Source organism: Leucoraja erinacea, chromosome 11, assembly GCF_028641065.1.
Source record: "Leucoraja erinacea ecotype New England chromosome 11, Leri_hhj_1, whole genome shotgun sequence".
NCBI lineage: Eukaryota > Metazoa > Chordata > Chondrichthyes > Rajiformes > Rajidae > Leucoraja > Leucoraja erinaceus.
In genome coordinates this window covers 30,069,762-30,095,001 of record NC_073387.1, presented here as the reverse complement: position 1 = coordinate 30,095,001, position 25,240 = coordinate 30,069,762, and positions in this window count along the sequence as shown.

Below are 25,240 nucleotides of genomic sequence, written 5' to 3'. Positions count from 1 at the left end.
ATATAACTCTTAGAGGGCAGTTTTATAAACATTTTTTCCCCAAATATATTCAAGAATTTGGCACATTATTATCAGACAACGTGGCATGAAATAACGTGTAGGAAAGAACTGCAGATGCTGTTTTAAATTGAAGATAGACACAAAATGCTGGAGTAACTCAGGGGGATAGGCAGAATCTCTGGAGAGAAGGAATGGGTGACGTTCGAGACACAAAATGTCACCATTCCTTCTCTCCAGAGATGTTGACTGTCCCACTGAGTTACTCCAGCATTTTCTGTCTATCTGTGGCATGAAATTACTTCTGTTGGCAAATTTTGCATATAACTCAGCACAAATTTGGAAATCCTTTTTTGCACTCGTGTTGATATTTTCAACAAGGTTATTAATCAGAAGAATGTTACCTTATGCATGTAATAGTACCATCAAATCTTGCCTAACACTTGAGTAGGAAACATCCAGATACTGTAGAAATGCGAGCATTTGGAAATTAGCTTTTCTTCTCCACATCTATGCTAGTGTGTTGTGTAGTATCTAGCTGAACACAACTTGAAACCAAGGCAGATTCATTTTACCAAGGGGAGAAAGTACAATTTATGTATTATAAATCATACTGAACTGTTTGAAGGAGCTAATCCAGCCTAACGGTAATGTTACTGAAAGTCCTTGAATAATCCTTGCCTGTCAGGTAACTGTGATTCTATGTATATCCAGCTGGCTGGCTGTAATGTAACTGCATTTTTTTCCTTAGGGCAAACAATGACTAAGGATTCAAGACAGCTGATTAGCACAATCATAAAGCCTCGCACACCAACTTGAAGTCTGCACTACCTTTGAAACATCAAATTGAAAGTAACATTCATGTGATTATTTGAACAGTACATCCCAAGGATACATTTCCCCCTTCTTTAGGTCCTCAATTTGAAGGTCAAGAATAATAATCACAATTTTCTAAAGCTGATTAAGGATAATCAATTGATAAAATGCCCTGCAGTATGGCAATATGCAATTTTGGTTCAGACCAAATCAAGTTATTTTCTTTACTTAAATAAAATTATTCCTTCATAATAAATTTGACTGCAGTAATATCCCAGATTTTCCTCTGCGCAGCAACCTTTTCCAAATTAAAAGGAATTATGAGCACCTCAATGAAATGAGCCAGGAAACTCTTTCAGAAGGACTCTTTTCGAAACAGCTGAAATTTGTTCCCTAACCCCCTAAGGTGGAAATATAAATCTAAATGCATTTGACCCTTTAAATGCTAAGAGTTGTTTTTTTGTCTGTTTCTATGGTGGGTATAGCATTTCCCCACAAAGATATTCAAGTGACTGAATCCTATATGTTTGAAGTAAAGAGAGAACATTCTGACAAGCTAATCACTATGCATTAGAGGACAATGTGATAAACAGTTAATGTTTCCAGTACAACTTTCTGACCATGTATTTTCATCCTTGCTTTAATGCGTGGGGATTTATCAAATAATGAGCATTTTTGATCTGAAATGCACCACACTATTAACCTGCAGAGTCTGGTGAGCATCAAATGGAAAAGTGATGTTGTTCTGATTACTTTACTGGCAGGCGACTCCTAACCAATCTTCTGATACAGTTGCTGCCAGCAGGGGCTTGAGAACAATGAAGAGGCCAATAGGAGATGTGCAGCTTATCAAGAAAACAACTTATTTATTAAATACCTACCTACAAAGTAAGAAAAGATCCCAAAGTGCTCCAGAGAAGTATAAGTTTGCAGAAATTGACAATGTCATATAAGGGAGGGTTGAATTAAAGTGGTCATGGATGTTGTTTTTAAAGAGGGTTTTATCAGAACAAACACACAGTAGTATAGCTGTATAGCTAAAACTGCCTCATAAGAACATTATTATACAAAAGGTTGATAAAAGAAACACATACATTTTAAGGCAGATGACTTAATACTTGGTCAAAGAAGTAGGTTTGAAGGATACTCTTAAAGGAAGGAGAAGGAAGATATAGAAATGTTGGCATTTAGCGAGAGAACTTCAGATCTTATAGTCTGGATGCCAATGATAAGGATTGGAGATTGCAGTAAAGTTTATGGAAGATAGAAAATCAAACACAGAGGAGTGGCATAGGTACAAAGGTTTGTGGTTTCCATAGTGGAAAAAGTATATGGACGAAACTAAAGGCTGCGACTAACTTGATAGTTTGACCAGGTGCGGATGGTATTGAAGAGCAATCACCAACTAAAATAATAATTCCATTTTAACCCAAAAACTTTCTGGCATGTTATTACAGGGAAATTTCCCTAATTACATTTTTGAACATTATTTCTCACGCTTCTACTTCCTTAGATGGTATAGAAAGTTTGGCACCCCAACTTGCTGAACTCTCACCAACTTCTACACATGTGCCATAGAAACATTTTATCGGGATGCATCATAGCATGTTTTTGGAACAGCTTCGTCCATTACAGAAAAATTGCACAGAATTGCCGATGCAGCCCAGACCATCACACAAACCAACCTCCCTTCCATTGACTCCATCGACACTTCATACAGCCTCGGCAAGGCCACCAGCATAATCAAGGATGAGTCAAACCCCTGACATTCCCTCTTCTCCCCTCTCCCATCAGGCAAGAGGTACAGAAATTTGAAAACACATACTTCCAGTTTCAGGGACAGTTTCTTCACAGCTGTAATCAGACAACCAAACCATCCTATCACTTAGACAGTGGTCCTGAGCTACCATCATATTCATTGGAGGCTCTCGGACTACCTTTAATCGAACCTTATTGGACATTATGTTGCACTAAACTTTATTCCCTTTATCCTGTATCTGTACATTGTGGACGGTTTGATTGTAATCATGGATAGTCTTTCCACTGACTGGATAGCTTTGCAACAATAAGGCATTTGACTGAAAAGTGCTGCACATGACAATAAATTAAACTAAACTAAACTAATCTAAACTAAACTATGCATCGTTGCGGGTTCATGCTATTATTTCTTTCAAGGCTTTTGGGTTTTTGATATTGTATTCCCAAACTGCATTAAAAGCATATTTATCAACTCTACATTAATTATTAGTCACCACAGTTCCATCGGTTTTGTTATATTCTTTATGATTGTATTGCCTGCATATTGCTTATATTTTAAATAATTCACTTGCTTTTCTGCACTTTTTGCATAACAGCCAAATACTTTTGTCAACCTCTCAATAGAGATGTATAGGATCATGAGAGGAATAGATTAGGTAGATGCACAGATGAATCGAGGACCAGAGGACATAGGTTTAAGATGAAGGGGAAAAGACTTAATAGGAATCTGAAGAGTAACATTTTCACACAAAGGGTGGTGGATGTGTGGAACAAGCTGTCAGAGGAGATAGTTGAGGCAGGGACTATCCCAACAGTTAAGAAGCAGTTAGAAAGGTACATGGATATGACAGGTTTGGAGGGATATGGATCAAGCGCAGGCAGGTCAAGTCTAGTCAAGTTTATTCGTCGCATACACATACGAGATGTGCAGTGAAAAGTGGCAATGCTCGCGGACTTTGTGCAAAAAGACAAACAAACAAACAACCAAACAAACTACAAACAGAATGGAACAGAATCACATATTATTTTACATATTAAATATGGTGGGCGGAAGGAAAAAGGGAAAAAAACAGCAATTTAAAAAAAAGCAGTAGAGTGGTACAGTAAACGTTAGTCCCTGGTGAGATAGGAGTTTACAGTCCTAATGGCCTTTGGGTTGAAACTCCTTCTCAACCTCTCCGTTCTCACAGCATGGCAACAGAGATGTTTGCCTGACCGTAGCAGCTAGAACAGTCCATTGCAGGGGTGGAAGGTGTCTCCCATGATCTTATTGACTCTGGAGTTGCACCTCCTGATGTATAGTTCCTGCAGGGGGGCGATTGAAGTTCCCATAGTGCGTTCGGCCGAACGCACTACTCACTGCAGAGCCTTCTTGTCCTGGGCAGAGCAATTCCCAAACCAGATTGTAATATTTCCGGACAAGATGCTTTCCACAGCCGCTGAGTAAAAGCACTGGAGGATCCTCGGAGACACTCTGAATTTCCTCAATTGCCTGAGGTGGTAAAGGCGCTGCCTTGCCTTACTCACGAGTGCTGCGACGTGTGATGTCCATGTCATGTCCATGTCAGCTCACCCTATCCACAGTATCCCCATTAATCCTCAGTGGTGTGTACGTCCTCGGATGATGTGCCCTCCTAAAGTCCACGATTAGCTCATTAGTTTTTTTGATGTTCAAGAGGAGGCTGTTGTCCTGACACCAGAGTGCCAGATCAGCCACCTTCCCCCCAGTGGGCCTTCTCATCGTTGTCTGAGATCAGGCCTACCACCACAGTGTCATCAGCAAACTTGATTATTGAGTTGGAGCTGAACCTAGCCACACAGTCATGTGTGTACAGGGAGTACAATAAGGGGCTGAGGACGCAACCCTTGGGCGATCCTGTGCTCAGGGTGAGGGACTTCGATGTATTCCCTCCCATCTTGACTACCTGGGGCCTGGCGGTGAGAAAGTCCAGGGCCCAGGCACACAGGGGGGTGTTGAGCCCTAATTCCAGTAGCTTCTCGGCCAGTCTGGTGGGGACTATCGTGTTGAAGGCTGAACTGAAGTCTATGAACAGCATCCTCTAGTGTGGGCCTGTTTCCATCCTATATCACTCTATGACTCTATATATGGTTCACTCTATTTTCCTTTTTCTATTGGGATACTGATACGCCAGAGGGAATTTTATGACAATATATTTATTTCATGTCCACCATTACCAGTTCTGTATTCAGTTTGTTTAAATTAACTGAATTTAAATGTTTAAGCTGGTATTGTAGCATTTGAACTCATACCTTGTCGCTGCTGTTTCTGGATTACAGTACTGTAATGTCACCTGGGCTACTGAATTGTTGGGGAGAATTTATTTTCCTATCCCATACAATATGCTATATCAATTTAGAATCAGTTATGTGAAACCTCAATTTCAGTGTTGAAATACCAATGAGAAAGTGAGGCTACCAAGAAAGAAACTAAAAGGTTCTTTACTCCTTTCATCTTCTGATGTTACAACTTTGCTTTAAAGATTTGAAATTATCTTCAATTGCAGGAAAAGGCGTTGTATAATGATTGCAAGCAACATGATAAAGGGTAGCTTTATGGGAATGGGACAATTGGAAGAAGATTAAAGGACTGCAAGTAGTAAACTAACTACAAAACAGGAATAGAGAACAGTTATTAGCACAAATTCTCAGAATTTCATACGTGGAATCTATATTCCACAGATTACAGGTGATTCAAATGAGAATAGCCAGTGCATTATCAAAAACTCCAAATTATACCAAATTGTTTGTGACGATGGGATGGCAAGTGGACCCTGTTCACAAAAAAATTAGGATGAACCTGATTACTGTCCAGTCTATTCTGAATCATTCCTAAAGCAGTAGGCACCGTATCATTGAAATTAATGTGATGTGTACTCGGAATCAGGAACCGATTGCTCAGTTTGGGCTTTGGTCAGAGAACTTGGATTGTTTTCTCCGGAACGCTGGAGGTTGAAAGAAGACCAGACAGAAGTATATAAGATTCTGAGGAGCACAAATAGGGTAGGCCATCAGAACCTTATTTCCAGGTTGGAAATATCAAATACTAGTGGGCATAGCTTTAAGGCAAGAGGAGCAAAGCTTAAAGGAGATTAGACCAAGTGGGACCCATTGGGTTCCTGTCACACGGGAGGCTTGGTGCCCCAACGCAACACATTTCCCAACGCAATATTCCACCACTCACCCATAGCCGACAACTGCGCAGTGGCTGCTCATTTCGCCTTATGCACCCTCCCTCATTTTTAAACTTAAAAAAAAATGCAATTGCACTTGCTAACTAGCAGAACTCAATGTACTGTGACTTTAAAAAAAATGCATTTGCACTTGCTAGGGCTAGTAGAACTCAATGTACTGTGACTTTAAAAAAAATGCATTTGCACTTGCTAGGGCTAGCAGAACTCAGTGTGCTTGGATTGCAACAATGTTGCAAGCAGGGCTACAATCCCATTGTGACATCCCAGCTGTAAGCCCAGGGAATTAGCAGTTTTTTTTTCCAAGTTTCGTCAGATATTTGAACATTTTGATTAATAACAAGAAATAATGCATGAATTTTTCAGATAAGGCGATTTTTCACGGGATAAAACTCTACAGGAATATGTAAACATTTTATTGTTAGAGCATCGTTTTTTCGAGCAGTATGATTACACACACACACACACACACACCACACACACACACACACACACACACACACACACACACACACACACACACACACACACACACACACACACACACACCATCCAAGATCAGAGTTTTAATAGTTACTATACCAAGTGCAGACCCGTTGGGTCGGCTCCCCCAACGCAGCCATTCCCTACGTGGTCCTCCAACTCAAGCGCCTCAGGAATCAGCAGTGCGGCTGTTTTTAAATGGCGTCTTTGAGGCGAGATGCGGGCGCCAGCAGCCGTTATGGTCGCTGGCCAGCAGGAGGCAACAACATTCACCAGGGGCTGGGGCTGGAGCTGTGAGTGAGAAGCAGTGTTTTTTGAAATATTGGGAGAGGGAGAAGGATTTGATTAAAAATGTGTACATAAACACGACAAAATTTAATGAGTAGTGGATACTTGGAATGAAAAGTGAAATCTCTACCGAAATGGAAAAAAAGTCGGCGTTTCTGGGTCTGACGTTGGCGTAGCAACGAATTTATGGCTGGCAGCCACGTCAGAAACACACACATCCAGCCAGCCAGCAGCCACACAGTTTTAACATTATATAGAAGATAGATAGATATAAGATATAAGATGTATGGGGTAAGTTTTTTAAACAGAGGGAAGTGAGAGTCTGGAACGCACTGCCAGGGTTGGTGGTGGTGGCAGATACAATAGTGGTAACTTAGAGATTTTTGGATAGGTACATGGATATGCAGGGAACGGAGTGAAATTATGTGCAGGCAAATAAGAGTTGGTCTTGGCATCATGTTCGACACAAGCATTATAGGACAAAGGGCATTTCTCTGCCCATTTCTGTAGCTGATCTATATCCCGCTATATAATTTGACAGCCTTCCTCACAGTCTGCGACCCCAACAATCTTGGTATCATCTGCGAACTTACTAACCAAACCATCTATGCATACGTCCAAAGATAGACACAAAATCCTGGAGTAACTCAGCGGGACAGGCAGCATCTCTGGTGAGAAGAAATGGGTGGCGTTTCGGGTTGAGACCCTTCTTCAGACTTCTTGTTTATATCCAAGTCATTTATATTTATCACAAACAATAGATGTCGCAGAACAGATCCCTGTCATTGCTACACGGGTGGGTTTAAACAAATTATTGGGAGGAGGAGACAAATTGGAAATACAAGGATGGAGTTAATGGGAAAGAGAGTATAGGAAATCTTAAGAAAGACACCAGAATTAATGGGGAAGAAGGCTCATGAAGGGATAGGGGAGTATGGCCAAGTGAAATAGGAATCGATGTGAAAGGTGAGGTGAGTAATGGATTAAAACTAATATATAGATGCACAACATATAAGAAGTAAAGTGAATGAGCTTGAGGCTCAGTTAGAGCTTGGTAGATATGACATTGTGGGGATTACAGAGACATGGCTGCAGGAGGATCAGGACGGTGAACTGAATATTCAGGGTTATACATCCTATAGAAAGGACAGGCAGGTGGGCAGAGAGGTGGGGTAGCTCTGTTGGTGAGGGATGAAATTCAGTCCCTTGCGAGGTGTGACATAGGGACTGACGATGTAGAGTCGCTGTGGATGGAATTGAGGATTTGCAAAGGTAAGAAGACACTAATGGGTGTTATCTACAGGCCCCCAAACAGTAGCCTCGATATTGGGTGCAAGTTGCAGCAGGAGTTAAAATTGGCATGTAACGAAGGTAATGCCACTGTGGATATGGGAGATTTTAATATGCAGTTAGACTTGGAAAATCAGGTTGGTTCTGGACCCCAAGAAAGGGAGTGTACTGGAGCCTAATAGAGAGAAGGCAATTCTGGATTTAGTGTTGTCTAATGAGCCAAATTTAATAAGGGAACAAGGTAAAGAAACCGCTAGGAGGTAGCGACATAATATGAGTTTTAATTTGCAATTTGAGAGGGAGAAGGTTAAAACAGAAGTGTCAGTGTTGCAGTTGAACAAAGGGAACTATGAAGGCATGAGAGAGGACCTGACCAAGGTCAACTGGAAAAGGATCCTAGCAGGAATGACGGTGGAACAGCAATGGCAAGAATTTCTGGGCATAACCCAGAAGATGCAGGATCATATCATTCCCAAGAGGACGAAAGATTCTAAGGGGAGTAAGAGGCAAGAAGGGAAGTTAGGGATGGAATAAAACTAAAAGAAAAGTTGTATAACATAGCAAAGAGTAGAGGGAAGCCAGAGGATTGGGAAATTTTCAAAGGACAACAGATGGTAACATAAAGGACAATATGGTGTAAAAAAATGAAGTACAAGGGCAAGCTGGCCAAGAATATAAAGAAGAATAGTAAAAGCATCTTTAGGTATGTTAAGAGAACAAGATTAGTAAAGACAAATTTGGGTCCCTAGAAGGCAGAAACAGGTGAAATTATTATGGGGAACAATGAAATAGCAGAAGAGTTGAACAGGTACTTTGGTTCTGTCTTCAATTAGGAAGGCACAAACAATCTCCCAGATCTACTAGAGGACAGAGGATCTAGGGAGACAGAGGAACTGAAAGAGATTTGCATTAGGTGAGAAATAGTATTGGGTAGACTGATGGGACTGTAGGCTGATAAATCCGCAGGGCCTGATGGTTTGCATCCCAGGGTACTCAAGGAGGTGGCTCTAGAAATTGTGGAAGCATTGGTGATCATTTTCCAATGTTCTATAGATTTAGGATCAGTTCCTGTGGATTGGAGGGTAGCTAATGTTATCCCACTTTTCAAGAAAGGCGTGAGAGAGAAAATGAGGAATTATAGACAGGTTAGCCTGACATCGGTGGTGAGGAAGATGCTGGAGTCAATTATTAAAGAAATAATAATGGCGCATTTGGTTAGCAGTAAAAGGATTGGTCCAAGTCAGCATGGATTTATGAAGGGGAAATCCCGTTTGACAAATCTTCTGGAATTTTTTTAGGATAATTTTTTTAATTGGATGAAGGAGAGGCAGTGGATGTAGTGTATCTGGTCTTTCGGAAAGCCTTTGATAAGGTCCCGCACAGGAGACTAGTGGGCAAAATTAGATCACATGGTATAGGGGGTAGGGTATTGACATGGATAGAGAATTGGTTGGAAGACAGGAAACTAAGAGTAGGAATAAACGGGTCCTTGTCAGAATGGCAGGTAGTGGCAAGTGGAGTGCCGCAAGGCTCGGTGCTGGGCTGCAACTATTTACAATATATATTAATGATTTAGATGTAATGATATAACACTAGCAAATTTGTTGATGACACAAAGCTGGGTGACAGTGTGAACTGCGAAGAGGATGCTAGGAGGTTGCAGGGTGACTTGGACAGGGTGAGTGAGTGGGCAGATGCATGGCAGATGAGGTAAAATGTAGATAAATGTGAGGTTATCCACTTTGGCGGCAAGAATAAGGAGGCAGATTATTATCTCAATGGTGTCAGATTAGGAAAAAGGGAAGTGCAACGAGACCTTGGTGTCCTTGTACACCAGTCACTGAAAGTAAACATGCAGGGAGAGCAGGCAGTGAAGAAAGCTAATGGCATGTTGGCCTTCATAACAAGATGATTTGAGTATAGGAGTAAGGAGGTCCTTCTGCAGTTGTACAAGGCCCTGGTGAGACCACATCTGGAGTGTTGTGTGCAGTTTTGGGCTCCTAATTTGAGGAAGGACAACCTTACTATTGAGGCAGTGCAGCGTAGGTTGACAAGGTTAATCCCAGGGATGGCAGGACTGTCATATGAGGAAAGATTGAAAAGAGTGGGCTTGTATTCACTGGAATTTAGAAGGATGTGAGGGGATCTTATAGAAATGTATAAAATTATAAAAGGACTGGACAAGCTAGATGCAGGAAAGATGTTCCCAATGATGGGGGAATCCAGAACCAGGGGCCACAATATAAGAATAAAGGGGAGGCCAACTGTGATGAGAATAAACTTTTTCACCCAGAGAGTTGTGGTTTTTGTGGAATTCTCTGCCACAGAAGGCAGTAGAGGCCAATTCACTGGATGAATTTAAAAGAGAGTTAGATGGAGCTCTAAGGAATCATGGGGAAAAGGCAGGCACGGGTTATTGATTGTGGATGTAAGTAAGTAAGTAAGTAAGTTTTATTTATATAGCACGTTTTAAGTCAACTCGCATTGACACCAAAGTGCTTTACATAAGATAGGTAGGCGGCGCGACTCTCGTCAGCAGCGGCCTCTGCAGCCCGTCTGCGTTTTTATTATTTTTTTGTCTATGTTTTTATGTAGTTTTTGTTATTTTTTGTTGGGGGTATGTGTGGGGGGGGGGGGTGGGGGTGGGGTGGGAGGGAGGGGGGTAACTTTTAAATCTCTCCCTGCACGGGAGACCCGACCTTTTCTTTGTCGGGTTTCCGTTGTCGTTGGGGCTGCAACGAGGAGCGGCCTCCAACAGGAAGAGACCGGGGGCTCTGGTGCCGACTACTCACCTCACCGTCACGGAGCTGGCTGAGTCCAGAGCGGGTGGAGTGGTGGTGGAGCGCTGCTGCGGCCCGACCTCCGGAGATTCGGAGGCTTCAACTGCAGGTCTGGCGGACGGCGGCACCGGGGGCCCGCGGGTCCCTGGAGGGAGACCGCTTTTCAGGGCTCCCGCAATGGCGACTTCCCCCGCCCAAGTTGCGGGGTCGAAGAGCTCCTGGAGCGGGGCCTTACAGCACCGCCCCGCGCGGCTTGGAATGGGACTCTGCGAGCGCACGCCGGGGGCTCTAACATCAAGAACCCGGTGTGCGACCTTGCATCACCCGGCGTGGCTTTAATGGCTGCAGGACAATCACCATCGCCAGCCGGGGGCTTTGACTTTGACTCTGACGGGGGGGGGGGGGGGGGGGGGGGGGGGGGGGGGGGGGGGAGTGCAGTGGAGATATAAGTTTTTTTGGCCTTCCATCACAGCGATGTGATGGATGTTTATGTAAATTATGTTGTGTCTCGGGTCTATTTGTTTGTAATGTATGGCTGCAGAAACGTCATTTTGTTTGGACCTCAAGGGGTCCAAATGACAAATAAATTGTATCTTGTATCTTGTATCTTGTATCTCTATCTTGTAAATAATAAGTTTCCATACAAACCATAGAAAAAGGTTTAACATTTTTTTTTTTAAATGGACACAACACATTATAGAGTTCAACACAAACGTCCCCCCACAGCAGAATTAAAAATTTCCACTGTGGGCAAAGGCACCAGAAAGTTAAGTCCTCTTCCTCTGTAAAACACCCGAGGTCAGTGCCCATTTGTGGCCTTGCAGCCAGTCTGATAATTTTCAGGGCCCTCTTGCTGTGAAGATGGAACTCCGGCGTCAGGTGAAACATTCCTCAGCGGCTTGGAAAGTCTGGAGCGGCTGCCTCCTCCCCGGAGACCGGGGCACTCGTAGTCCTCAGGCAGCGCCGGTTGGAGCTCCGTCCCCGGCGAACTCGACCCCAGGCTCCGCGGCGCTCCAAATCCAGCGCCGCCCAAGGCCGGACGCCCGCAGCCACAGCTGCGCGATGTTGGGAGTCGGCAGCCACAGCGCTCTGGAGCTTACCGCACGGCGACCCGGTAAGGCTAGAATTTAGAAGATTGAGGGAGGGATCTTATAGAAACTTACAAAATTCTTAAGGGGTTGGACAGGCTAGATGCAGGAAGATTATTCCCGATGTTGGGGAAGTCCAGAACTAGGGGTCACAGTTTAAGGATAAGAGGGAAGTCTTTTAGGACCGAGATGAGAAAATCATTTTTTACACAGAGAGCGGTGAATCTGTGGAATTCTCTGCCACAGAAGGTAGTTGAGGCCAGTTCATTGGCTATATTTAAGAGGGAGTTAGATGTGGCCCTTGTGGCTAAAGGGATCAGGGGGTATGGAGAGAAGGCAGGGATGGGATACTGAGTTGGATGATCAGCCATGATCATATCGAATGGCGGTGCAGGCTCGAAGGTGCCGAATGGCCTACTCCTGCACCTATTTTCTATGTTTCTATGTTTCTATGATGGTGTCCCAGCGCTGCGCCGCCGCCATAGTTCCGGCCGGTCCCGACAGGAAACACCGCTCCATTCTCGATGGTAGGCCGCGAGGACGGGGCGAAGAAGCAGCTCGGAGGGATGCTGCCTCTCCGACCAGGTAGGGGACTAAGAAATAAAGTTTCCTCCTTCCCCATCCCCACCCACCACATAAAAGACCTCCAACTAACATTTTTTGACAGGACGTAAAATTTAAAAAAAGGTGAAGAGACGGACTGCGGGCAGGCTGCCATACACAGACGGCGCCCACTCCTGCAAATCCGCCATCTTGAAAAAACCCATGATCACAATAAATGGCGGTGCAGGCTCGAAGGGCCAAATGGTCTCCTCCTGCACCTATTTTCTATGTTTTCTATATTTCTATGTTAACTCCATTGGTCACAGACCTCCAGCCTGAATATTGTTCTTCCATCACAACCTGCTGCCTCCCATCAGTAAGCCAGATCTGAATCCATACAACCATTCTGTGCATCGTAGTCTTCTGGATCAGCTGACCAAGAGCGATTTTATCAAGTGTCTTACTAAAATTCATGTAGAAAATATCCACCACCCTACCCTCATCAATCATCTTTGTCACCTCAAATATTCAATCGTTAGTAAGACTCCAACCCGCTGCTTACAAAGCCTTTATCTTCCAAATGGTAGTAAATCCTATCCTGATTCATTCCCTCAAATAGCTTCCCTAATGATCATATCCCAAAGGTTTGTGGACAATGACTACTCATGGAGTCATTGTCTTCCCGAACCACCTCCTCCTCAGGTACTTTCTCTTGCTACCACAGGAGCTGCAACATCTGCTCTAGGTGTGGACTCCTGGATATTGGCAGGACCAAGCACAGTCCGCCTTGGCCTACACAACCTCCTGGTTGCCAAACACTTTAACTCCCCCTCCCATTCCCATACTGACCTTTCTTTCCTGGGCCTCTTCCACTGTCAGAGTGAGGCCAAATGCAAATTGGCAATTTCACCTCGGCAGCTTACAAGCTAGCGGTATGAATATATATTTTGCTAATTTCAAGGAACCCTTGCATTCCCTCTCACTCTGTCCCTCCCCCACCCTAGTTGTCCTACTGTTGTCCTGATTATTTTCACTGTTGGTATCTATTTGTTTTCACCTTTTCCACAGCCAACAATGGACCATTGTGGGCTCTACCTTTCATTGATCATTATTGCTGGCTTTGATTGGGTCTTTTCATACCTTTCATTCATTTGTTCTTTTTACCTTTTCATACCTCTAGTTTCCCTCTTCCCTGACTGGCAGTCTTAAAAAGGTCTCAACCTAAAACATCACCTATTCCTTTCCTCCAGAGATGCTGCCTGACTCGCTGAGTTACTCCAGCATTTTGTGTCTATCTTCGAGTCAAATATACTACTGGATCTGTAATTGCATAAAGGCTAGAGCAGATACACTCGCAGATATCATTATCTGAGAGGCATTGATCAACCAAAAGACATTTCCATCAATTGTTTTTCATAGCTGTTACCACTAATACAGTTCGTTAATTATATATTTTACTGATTTTAAATTATTCATCTGACATGGGTTTGAACTCAACATTCTGGTTGATTAGTCCAGACCACTTGACTATTAGTCTGAAAACTTCCTTAAAGTAGCGATTATAATCCAGTGTGTGAGATCAGACCTCACCACAGCAGGTGGGGACAATAAATTTAATTAACTAGATAAACAAAAGCAGTTTGCAAAATTGAGATAAACTAATTAAAGAAGAATTAAAGCTGCAATAAAAAAAGCTGGTGTCAGTAATGGCAATCCTGACGGTTATAAAAAGCTAACGGGTTCATGTATGTTGTTTGGAGAAGGAGAGCAGCCATCTTTACCCAGCCTGGCTCCAATGCAGCACTAAATGACTGCCTTCTGAAATGAGCACAGTATACCATTTAGGTGTATTCAAACAAAATCTCCCCGTGGGGACTGGACGGGTATAAAAAGGAATTCCATCATCTTGCGAGCAATTAAGATTGAGCAACAAATACTTGCCATTCCAGTCATTCCGTTGTACCTTGAATGAATGTGCCACAAAATTTCAGCAATTGATGTGGCATGCCACAGTCTGAGTCCGTCGGGATTGAATTGAAAGAATCTCTGGCAGTGAGAGAGCCAAGTGTTACAAGGTAGTCCATCTGCTGGTGTTAAAAATTTAATAATCACTGCTATGAATAAGAATCATTAATGCATTCAATTGATTGCAAGTAATGATTCTTCGGGGTATCGTTTGAAGATCTCAGAAGGCCATCTCTTTATTGACACATGGTCTCCAACCCATTCTAACTGTTTGACAGCAACCTTCTTTCAAGGTTCAAAAGAAGTGATGCCTTCACTAGAGTACTCTACTGGCTACACGCCATGCAATAGTTATCCTTCACAGTAACATGCTGGTTTATGTCACTGATTTTACTCTAGATTTAAAAACGTGACTATAGATTAAATCTACGGTGTTCAATGGTTCTTTATTGTTATGTATCAGGGCACAGTGAAAATCTTTTTTAACATAATTTAGTAAATTATCACTATACATAAACGCAATCCCAGATTTAATACTTAGTGTATAGAAATAATCCGCTGAGTTTATACACAAGAGTCACCAGGTTTTCAAAGTCCAAATTGATTTAAGTGCAACTGGCCATAAAGGCCCATTATCCTGGCAGCGTTGCACGGTCGGCCTGGCCAAGCAAAGTTGTAAGCGTCTTCCACAACTGCTCCACTGCTGCAGGCCACGTTCGGTCTGTGCGCGCGATCTCCTGGAGCGGGGCCAGATCCAGTCGAGCCCCAGGCTGCTGCAGGGCCTTCACCCGTTGTCTTGATCCAGATCGTCCCTCTCCTTGCCCAGCCATTATTCAGCCTTTGTGCTACAGAGGCTCCTCCCGCAGCCAACCCTGAGAGCATGGTAGGTAACTCCCGGTTTCCCTTACTGGCTCTTTGTTCTTGCATCCACCACCGCAGGAAATGCATGTGAAATGCATTGTCTATGTCACTCCGGCCCTCGGCATTAAAGCGGGCCCATTAATTATCAAGGCAAACTGGTGTCAAAAGGACCATTGCTGAATGAGATCATGAGATGGTCACACATAAGGTGCATGCAGAACAAGTGTGTAGGCAAAGAGTGCAGGAATCCCCTGTGTCCCATCCCCTTGAAAGCAGGTTTACACTTTTGGATACTGTTGGGGGGGGGGGGGGGGGGGGGGGGGGGGGGGGGGGGGGGGGGGTTGGAGTGATGATTATTCAGGGGGGAGCAGCAGCAGCAGCAGCAGCAGTCAGGTCAGTGGTGGCTGGGGGGTGACAGGGGGGACCCATCCCCTCCATGTATTGAGGGGTGGGGAACAATCCTCCCCATGTTTTGTAATCCGGATTTTTAAATTCATATAACAATATAATAACCATATAACAATTACAGCACGGAAACAGGCCATCTCGACCCTTCTAGTCCGTGCCGAACACATAATCTCCCCTAGTCCCATATACCTGCGCTCAGACCATAACCCTCCATTCCCTTCCCATCCATATAACTATCCAATTTATTTTTAAATGATAAAAACGAACCTGCCTCCACCACCTTCACTGGAAGCTCATTCCACACAGCTACCACTCTCTGAGTAAAGAAGTTCCCCCTCATGTTACCCCTAAACTTCAGTCCCTTAATTCTCATGTCATGTCCCCTTGTTTGAATCTTCCCTACTCTCAGTGGGAAAAGCTTTTCCACTGTGAAAGTGAAAAGAAAAGTGAAAAGAAATCTATTCAAAATCTCCGCTTTCCTCGAGACAGTGGGGGTGCTACTGATGATCGAGGGCGTCGATTGGACGAGAGAGATGTCGGTCAGCAGGCAGTGGGTGGTGGGGACATGATGATTCAGTGCGATGATTGGAGGAGGGAGGTGTCAGTCAGAGGCGGAAGTAAGGGGGTGGGACTGTGGATAGAGCACGGTGATTGGAGGAGGGAGACGTCCTGGTGGAGCAAAGATCATAGAGCGGAGCTTGAATCGGCCCGTTCGCGGTCAAATTGCTGCGTCTAGGGGATCGAGGCTCCCGATGTTGTAGCCCCACCGGGCGATGGAAGATCCCGTGGCCAGTTTTAATCCACGCCGGGCGATGAAAGGCCCTGCGAACGGGCCAATTAAAGCCCCACGATTCGGGGCAGACAAAGCTGCTGTTGCTGAAGTTCGGAGTTGGTCACCAACCAGGCCAGCTCCTGATGTTACCGTCCACAGGGCCCAAGGCCGAAGCCTCCGAAGTCTCACATGTGTGTGTGTCTGCGGCCGCCAAGGAATTGTGTCCCCCCCATGTTTTGATAGCGAATTCCGCCCCTGAGTGGCACCATGCCTGTTAATGAGATGCAGTGGGAAAGGGTGAAAGCAGACAGAGTGAAGGTGTTAGGAGATTCAGGGGACAGGCTCGGGATTCTGCGGCATAAAAGGGACCTGCAGGATGGTGCGTTACTTCCCTGGTACCTGGAGAGAGGTTATGTTGGGTCGGCTTCGTCGTGCATGTTGACACAAATGATATGGGTAGGAAAAGAGATGCAGAGTGCAAGTTACGCAAAATTATAAAAAGCAGAACCATGAGGGTAATAATCTCAATGCTAGCGAGGGTAAGATTGATGAATGCGTAACTGAGAAGGTGGTGCAGAGAGCAGAGATTCAGATTTTTGGACCATTGTGATCTCTTCTGATCTCCAGATGACCTGCACATGGAGGCTTTAGCGAGGATGAAAAAGATGCATACTAGGAGAGGTTGGACAAACTAGGGTTGTTCTCAGGAAGATCGGAGATTGAGAGGAGACCTGATAGACGTACAAAATAACGGGACATAGATATGATAGGCAATCAGAACTTTCTTCGCAGGGCTGAAAGGTCAAAGGCTGAGGAGGAGCTTAGCATTAAGGTGAGGGGGTACAGTTTAAACGAGGTGTTCCATGTCCCATGTTTTATTTTCTTTGTCCCAAATATAAAGTTGCAGAGTTTAACCAGCAAGAGAATATCTAGATGATAAAATATGTGTTGCCAGAGTGGGTCTCCTTTCATTACCTTTGCCCTCCATCCTCCTCCTCCATCTTTATCTCCTCCGTCTGTTCCTCCCTCTTCACTCTACTGTTTCTCACTCAAACTTCCTCAAACGCCATCTCCTGGATCCCCCACACAGAGAGGCTGAGGAACATGCAGTGGCCAATAAGGTCTCCGTCCCTGTCTCGGGAATACTGCAGATTGCTTCCAGAACAATACATTCACTGGAATCCTATGTTGAAGAGCCCAGTGGAATACTTTGCTCGGCCTGTGGTCTTCCTGCGGCTGACATCTTAAGAGTGCTCGGTTGCATTAGCCAGAGCACAGGAGTCAGGAAGAGCCAAGAAAAGTGCTCTTGTCCTCAAGATCTACCCCCCAGTCTGGTGCTGCAGCCGAAATGCACAGCAACTGACTTAAGAATTAATGTGGGTTCCTTGGAGACATACCATTAACCATGAGAAATGTATTTTTGTGGATTCAGATCAGTTGGATGTTGAAGTAGCAGCAGCTTTTGTGATTTATGTGGAGCTGTGGTTTGTTAAAGGGACCCTGAAGCACGGCATGCATGTTGCCTTTCATTTCCTGAAAGTTCGGAAAGGCTGTAGGGGTTGCAAATCTGCATGTCCCTTCCAACCAATAGCCCCCACTGAAGGAAAAGCATCCTATGCTCTGAGTGTTTAAGAAGGAACTGCAGATGCTGGAAAATCGAACGTACACAAAAATGCTGGAGAAACTCAGCGGGTGCTGCTGCACCCGCTGAGTTTCTCCAGCGTTTTTATGTACCTCCTATGCTCTGAGTAATGTGTACCGGAGCTTCCGTCTGCTACATTGAGCAGCAACGTTAGTTTTTATTTTGCCAGATATCATTCATCATCATCGAGAATGATCTGTGGCCTTCTAAGTTCAGAGACAATGACTGCGGCTGCCCAAGGCAAAGTATTTCAGGCATTGTTGCAGGCTGCAATTTGTTCCTGACAAAGGTAATGCATTTCTGTTCCTGGAAATTCATAATCCAACCAGAGCCCTCCATTAACCCTCTCATTCACTGGGCAGAACTTGTTCCTACCCGCCAACACTTCTATCACTTCAATTCTATCAACTTTCTGCAAGTCATAGGGCGCAGCCATGGGCCCAGCTGCACCTGTCTGTTCATTGGCTCCGTGGAACAGTACTCATTATCACCTTCTCCACAGCCAACAATAGACAATAGACTATTTCCGACACTTCCCTACCATTCCTTGGCCTCACCATCTCCATCGCAGGGGACAGACTTCTGACCGACATACACTACAAACCAACTGGCTCACATGGCTATCTGGACTACACGTCTTCCCACCCTGCCCCCTGTAAAGACTCCATCCCCTGCTCCCAATTCCTCCGCATACGCCGCATCTGCTCCCAGGATGAGATGTTCCACACCAGGGCATCGGAAAATTCTTCAGGGAACGGGGATTCCCCTCCACCACCATAGATGAGGCTCGCATCAGGGTCTCATCCATACCACGCAACACTGCTCTCTCTCCCCATCCCCGCACTCGCAACAAGGACAGAGTCCCCCTAGTCCTCACCTTTCACCCCACTAGCCGGCAAATACAACAAATAATCCTCCGCCATTTCCGCCACCTCCAACGTAACCCCACCACTCGCCACATCTTCCCATCTCCCCCTATGTCTGCCTTCCGCAAAGACCGCTCCATCCGCAACTCCCTTGTCAATTCTTCCCTTCCCTCCCGTACCACCCCCTCCCCGGGCACTTTCCGTTGCAACCGCAAGAAATGCAACACCTGTCCCTTCACCTCCCCCCTCGACTCCATTCAAGGACCCAAGCAGTCATTCCAGGTGCGACAAAGGTTCACCTGTATCTCCTCCAACCTCATCTACTGCATCCGCTGCTCTAGATGTCAGTTAATTTACATCGGGGAGACTAAGCGGAGGTTGGGCGATCGTTTCGCCAAACACCTCCGCTCAGTCCGCAATAACCTACCTGAAATCCCGGTGGCTCAGCACTTCAACTCCCCCTCCCATTCCCAATCCGACCTCTCTGTCCTGGGTCTCCTCCATTGCCAGAGTGAGCAACACCGGAAATTGGAGGAACAGCACCTCATATTCTGCCTGGGTTGCTTGCGTCCGGATGGCATGAACGTTGAATTCTCCCAGTTTTGCTAGCCCTTGCTGTCTCCTCCCCTTCCTTAACCCTCGAGCTGTCTCCTCCCATCCCCCCGCCCTCGGGCTCCTCCTCCTCCCTTTTTCCTTCCTTCTCCCCCCCACCCCCCATCAGTCTGAAGAAGGGTTTCAGCCCGAAATGTCGCCTATTTCCTTCACTCCATAGATGCTGCTGCACTTGTGCGGGAGTCAAGAATTTTATCTCCTTTGCCATTCATTTCCACCCTACCCTCACTTTCACTTCCGACTCTTTTCTCTCTTTTCTGGAGTTCTCTTTCTCCATCTCAGGACACAAGCCAATATCTGCTATATCCCACAGCTGCCTTGAATCGACCTCCTCCCATCCTGCTATCTACGCGGATGCCAACTCTTTCTCGCTGTTTCTCCGTTTCAGCCGCAATCCGTTCTCAAAATGAGGCTCTATATCCTAGAATTTCTGAAATGTCTTCCTTCTGGGAAAATGGCTATCTCTCTACTGTAGTTGACGGAGCCATCTCTCACGTTTCCTCCAATTTCCAGGCATCGGCTCGCATGCTCTCATTATGCACACTCACCTCCTGCCTCTCCACCCCCCACCCCCCTCTGTTGAGAGAACAGTGATAGGGTTCCCCTGGCCTTCACCTCTCCCTCCACCCAGCACATCATCCTTCATCCTGTCAGCAATGACAGGATCCATTCCAGCAATCAACTTTCCACTCCCACCCCCACCCCCATTCTCGAGAAACCATATCTTTGCCTCCTGCAATACAGCCTGACCCACTGAGTTCCTCCAGCAGTCTATTTGTTGCTCCAGATTCCAGCATCTGCAGTCTTTTGAGTCTCTCTGAATTTCTGGCACCATTGACTGAAAAATGTATCTTCTGGAATCTCTCCACCTCAGAGAGCCATGAGTAATTGTGCTTGTTCTTTTGGGATAGGGTAAATGAAAATGAGTCCTGGATTCCCCTCCTTTCTCGAAGATTCTTGCCAGTCAGCCCTCACTCTGGTGATTGTCCTGTAGCTCCAGCTAGTGCATCATATCCCAGTGACAACACACAGACACACCATGGGATAATGGCTAGATAATGAAGTGATAATGGTTGGAGAAATGACTGTGCTCCTCATCCAATGTCACAGCCTTTGAATTGCCTGCATGCGCAAGGCTGCCTCCAATGTGCTGTGTGATAATGAATGGTGGCCAAAGTCGTTTAGAGAGTGCAGTTACTGTAAAGGCGGTGCTGTGAAAGCCTGGGTCCCCATAATGATCCTACTTTCAGCTGCGAATACTCCCAATGAGTTTTCCACAATGAATTATGTCATTTCCTCAGTGTCAAACATAATAAATATCATACGTGTGCTCATGCATACTGCCAATGTGAGGATAACTAAATCCCTACATTTCGAAGGAGCCAGCTGGAGAGATGATAGCAGAAAATGTACAAATATGCTTTATAATTATTTAAAGTATGTAACTATTGATGTGCCTTGGGCAAATTTCAGGACTCAGGCATAGTGCTTAAGAATAAAAACCTGATCAGGCTGATCAAGAAATATTTCTGTTGAATTGCTGAAATTTTGCTCCCACAATTCTCAATATTTTACAAGGAAGCAACAGTAACGTCAGATCTCTTGTTTCAAGTGAAATTCACTTGAATCTAGTTAGGCCCACTGGATAACAGCATTCCATCTGCGTTATAGGAAGACGTCAATAAACTAATGACAGGCAGAGCTTCTTCTACAGATCATCAAACCAAGGATGTGCGGGCTGGTGATTCACCTAAAGCCGCAGAAGAGGCCATTATTAGCATGGACACTAAACTACGCCCAATAAAACGTTCGTCAAACTTCAAATGCTGAGAAGCTCTAACCATTTAAATGTCATCTCTGCAATGCAGTGAATTCTGCGCTGAAAGGAAACAATAATACACTGGCCACAAGAATGAACAAAAACATGTTCTGTACATAGATTGGGTGTCAGTGACAAACATTATTATTAATAGCTGGAAAAGTACTGGATGAATCAAAAAGGACATTGATATTTTTTTCTCCATTGGCTTTCAGGGAAATAATTGACGTGGGTTATGCTCAATTCTGTGAGACATCTGAACGATTCCTTTTTACTGGGGTGGCAAAGTTTAAAATGTACTGCATCAAACAATGTAACATTGTTCCTGAAGTATTTGTGAAAGAAATTCTGCAAATCATAGCAACTATCCCCTCTGGCACAGATAGGGTAGACTGTCAGAAAATGTTTCCCAGGCTGGAAATGTCCAACACCAGAGGGCTTGGCTATCAGGTGAAAGGGGGGAATTTTAATGGAGACTAGTCCAAGTGGGACCTGTTGGGCCCCGTCCCCCCCAACACAACCCGTTTCCATCACTCACCCATAGCCCCAATGGGAGGCCTGGTCCCCCAATGCAACCTATTCCCCAACATAAGATTCCACCACTCCCCTGCCTTCCCCAGCACTGGATTAAAAAAAAATCCAATTGCACTTCCCCTGCCTCCCCCAGCATTTCCAATTCCACTTTTCCTGGCCCCTCCCCCTCCTGTTCAATCACTTGCTGCCAGGACTGTGACCAAAGATCCTAGAGGAGCAAGATAGACCACTCCTCCGAAATCCAATGGACTGACGTGTAGTACGTGACGGAACGTCACGGCCGCCATTTCTTAATGCGACACGCGACTTCCGGTATGCCACCCGCTGTGATCCAAAGCAATTATTATAGAGCTCCTCTATAATCTTTGATCCAAAGCAAAGATCCTCGAGTATCTTGTAGCGGGAACAGCCCCCTCCTTTGCGTAGTTTCCCTTGTATTGCTTTAACACACACTCACAAAATTAAATTTAACGTATACATATTTTATATATTTATATGAATGTGTCTGTGTGTGAGAGGCAAGTTAGAGATAATTAAGTTTATTCTCATGGATCAGAAGCAACTTTGATTTAAATAATCACTATTAATTTATTTGTCTTGTAAGATGATGTGCATGAACCATAAAGGCAATTATATATATAATTATATAGTAATAATATATATATGCATATATATATATATATTTATACACACATATATACACACATACATATATATACATACATATACACATATACATGCATATATACACGTACATGCATATATACACATACATATATATTTATACATATGATCATTTTCCAACGATCAATAGATTTATGATCAGTTCCTGTGGATTGGAGGATAGCTAATGCTATCCCACTTTTCAAGAAAGGAGCGAGAGAGAAAACGGGGAATTACAGACCAGTTAGCCTGACTTTGGTGGTGTGAAAGATGCTGGAGTCAATTATTAAAGATGTAATAATGGGGCATTTGGATAGCAGTAAAAGGATTAGTCCAAGTCAACATGGATTTATGATTTTACAATGCATTTAACCCTCTTCCATTTTTATGAGATGCATTCCTGGAATATGTAGGAAGTTTATTGTAACCTAGTGCTACATGCCTGAACAATGGATGATATATCACTTAAATGCAATTGTTTTCAGTTGTGTGGAGAGACCTGTATATTGAAGATGCTTTTTGCCTCTAATATGTCAATTTACCTTAAATGTAGAAGAGCTTATTAAAATCTTCTTACAAAGACTATTAAGTATTTTCTTTCTATCCTCTTTTGGACCCAAGGCATAGCAGAGCTGCCAACTCTCACGAAGAGGTAAGGGAGGGAGAGATGGAAGGGAGGGAGAGAGGGAAGGGAGGGAGATCGAGAGAAGAGACGGGGAGAGAGAGAGAGAGAGAGATCGAGAGAAGAGAGGGCGAGATGGAGAGATGGAGTGAAGAGAGGGGAGAGAGAGATCGAGATCGAGAGGGGAGTGAGATATCGAGAGGAAGGGAGAGAGAGATCAATAGAAGAGAGGGAGAAGGGGGGGAGGAGGGAGGAAAGGGGGAGAGCTCCGTCGGAGAAGGTGGGGGAGGGAGAAGTTAAAATCTTCTTAAAAGGGGGGAGAGGGAGAAGGGTGGGAGGGAGAAGGGGAGGGAGAAGGGGGACAGGGAGAAGGGGGAGAGGGAGAAGGGGGAGAAGGAGAAGGGGAAAAGGGGGGAGAGGGAGAAGGGGGACAGGGAGAAGGGGGAGAGGGATAGTGGAACGATAGCACATTATAATGCGCAGCCGTCCCATTCCGACCAAAGATTATAGAGCAGAGCTCCTCTAGTATTTTTGATTGCGGCCGCCGCCACCGAACCCCCCGGATTGCGGCCGCCGCCACCGAACCCCCCGACCCACCATTGCACCCAAAGATGATAGAGCAGAGTTGTATAATATTTGATTGCACCCTTCTTCACGGCGGGCTTGTGATCTTTGCTTGTGATGCCTTGACAATTCGAGGGATATAATGGGTAACAGCCGCCCATTCTCGGACTTGAATCTGAGCTCGAAAAATCTCCTGGTCACTGGACCTGATGTGTCCGCGGGCTATATTGTGGAGACCAATCCCTTACAAGAACAAAACCAAAAACGTACAGAAGTGTTAAAATTGTCTTTATTATTATGGTAAGAAAAGATCTATTAAAAATAAGTCTAATAACTTTCTAATGTACCGACAAACCTAGTTTCCCAATGGCCGTTGATGGGAGAACAGAAAATAACATTTTCACGACAGAATATCGACTGAAAATAATAAAAATATTTTCTCACCTTTCTTTTTTATTGGGGAACCTAAGGAATGACAGGTCGGGTCGTTTAGATTTACGATTAGAATAATTGATAGCAGAGCAGTGAGATGAAATTTAGATAAGGACGCCATGACAGTGTGGGGGAAGCCCAATAAAATGCCTGAAAAAATGGCGTCCACAATCACACATGTGATACTACCCGTTTTTCGAGGAGTGGTCTATCTTGCTCCTCTATAATCTTTGACTGTGACTAAGTGTTCTATGATGGCAACATTATTGCAAATGTCGGGTGGAGGACTGTGAGATCCCATTGTGACTTCATAGCTGCAACTGCCAGCACTGAAGTTTTGAAGTGATTAATCAAAGTGGATTTAATAGAAACATAGAAACATAGAAATTAGGTGCAGGAGTAGGCCATTCGGCCCTTCGAGCCTGCACCGCCATTCAATATGATCATGGCTGATCATCCAACTCAGTATCCCGTACCTGCCTTCTCTCCATACCCCCTGATTCCCTTAGCCACAAGGGCCACATCTAACTCCCTCTTAAATATAGCCAATGAACTGGCCTCAACTACCCTCTGTGACAGAGAGTTCCAGAGATTCACCACTCTCTGTGTGAAAAAAGCTCTTCTCATCTCGGTTTTAAAGGATTTCCCCCTTATCCTTAAGCTGTGACCCCTTGTCCTGAACTTCCCTAACATCGGGAACAATCTTCCTGCATCTAGCCTGTCAAACCCCTTAAGAATTTTGTACGTTTCTATAAGATCCCCTCTCAATCTTCTAAATTCTAGAGAGTATGAACCAAGTATATCCAGTCTTTCTTCATAAGACAGTCCTGACATCCCAGGAATCAGTCTGGTGAACCTTCTCTGCACTCCCTCTATGGCAATAATGTCCTTCCTCAGATTTGGAGACCAAAACTGTACGCAATACTCCCGATGTGGTCTCACCAAGACCCTGTACAACTGCAGTAGAACCTCCCTGCTCCTATACTCAAATCCTTTTGCAATGAAAGCTAACATACCATTCGCTTTCTTTACTGCCTGCTGCACCTGCATGCCTACCTTCAATGACTGGTGTACCATGACACCCAGGTCTCGCTGCATCTCCCCCTTTCCCAATCGGCCACCATTTAGATAATAAACTTAAAAATATGATAACTTGTGAAATATAACATCAATCTGAATGAAACCTGTTACAAACAACCACAGGTCAATGGTAAGTAAGGAGGTGCAA